We start from the raw sequence: 1,689 nt of genomic DNA, 5'->3' as shown, positions 1-1,689 counted from the left end.
TGTACTAATATTTTAATAAATTTTAAACATTTACACATTCTTCAACTAATATATATATATATACATCTATATGTATATAATATTTTTAGGTATACCATTAACCAAATGTGGTCGCATACGATCAGTTCTTGAAAGATATTTTTTTGGGACCAGTTGAAGCTCGTACAATCTCCCATTACACAGTAAATCGATTTAAATTTTCCACTAAAGAACATTCTAGAACAAGGAAAACAAACAATGGTGGTGTTTGGGTTAAGGGTGATGATGATGTTGATTACTTTTGCATCATTTAAGAGATCTTAAAAATTGAGTATCCTAGTTTGCCAATAAAAAAAGTTGTACTATTTATATATAAGTGGTTTGACCAAAGCACAAAAGGCACAAGACTACTTAAGAAGCATAACATCATTGAAGTTAAGCATAATAGGACGTATCCTGTTTAAGATCCCTTTGTTCCTACGCAAAATTCTAAACAAGTGTACTATGTTCCTTATCCGTTACGTAGATATAAGTTTGATTGGTGGGATGTAATCAAAACAAAGCCTATAGGACGGGTGGAAGTTAAGAATATGTTGGAGACTGCATATCAAAATGAAATGCAGATTGATCACCAGTTATTGGACATTAATTTAGTAAATAGTTTAAACCACCCAAAAAATATATTTAAAGAAGTCAACATTGTAGAAGATAAGGCTGAGTGGGTAGAAGATGAGAAAACTTTCAAAGAGGGTGAATGGTTTAGTGGAGAATCTTCGGGAGAGGAAAATTAGTTTGTGTAGGTTGTATTTGTTATGTATTGATATCTTTATTCTTTGTACTATTTACCTTTATGTTTCTTGTTTAAGATTGATATGGAATATTCTGAATAAAATTACTGTTGTCACTTTTCCATCTTTTATGTAGTATTAGAAATATTCTTGTCTTTCTCGTGTTGTTGGAGCTAGCCTAAACTTGCTATGGTTATGTAACTATTTCACTGGTATTTTAATATTGATTTAGCGATTTGAAATGTGAATTAGGAACTTGAAATTTGTTAATTGGGATGTGTACTAGTGACTTGAAAATGGATGTGTGTTCTTTTCACAACAAATCTTCCTTTTTTATAAGATTTTAAAAGGGACATTTTCTTATATTCATTTTTTAAGGACTAAATACTTGTTAAATTTACATAATTTATATAGGAGGTAAAGGTGAAAAAGGTAAGAAAAAAGTTGATCCTACAAAGACAAAAAATAAAAAACAACCTCTGCCTTATAGTCGACCGACAGGTATTCATATATCTAAGGGTCGATTAGATGACGTTCCAGCACGACTCTCTTATTCTAGGTCGTCGAATCATTCAGTTCCTAATCCTACGCATGTAGGTCCACTTCATGGATCTATAGAGACCCATTCTGCTCCCATCTCCATGCCACCACCATCACAGTACTATCAGACAACCATTGGCATAAACAGTCATCTACCATCATCTATAGTATCTTTTGCTAGTAGTCACCCTCGTATTCATAGTGATTCTGATGGAACTATTGGTTTGACAAATCTTTATCTTAGAGGCACACCATCCAATGCTTCAGATCCACCCATGCTAGTGCGTCCAACAACACTTATTCCACAACTCAGAGACAGAGATGATCATCGAAAGCAGTATATTATTCCATATGGAGCAGGGTAAGATTTCTAAATATAAGA

Source organism: Capsicum annuum, chromosome 10 (genome assembly GCF_002878395.1).
Source record: "Capsicum annuum cultivar UCD-10X-F1 chromosome 10, UCD10Xv1.1, whole genome shotgun sequence".
Classification (NCBI taxonomy): Eukaryota; Viridiplantae; Streptophyta; class Magnoliopsida; order Solanales; family Solanaceae; genus Capsicum; species Capsicum annuum.
Note: the sequence above shows the minus strand (reverse complement) of the source record.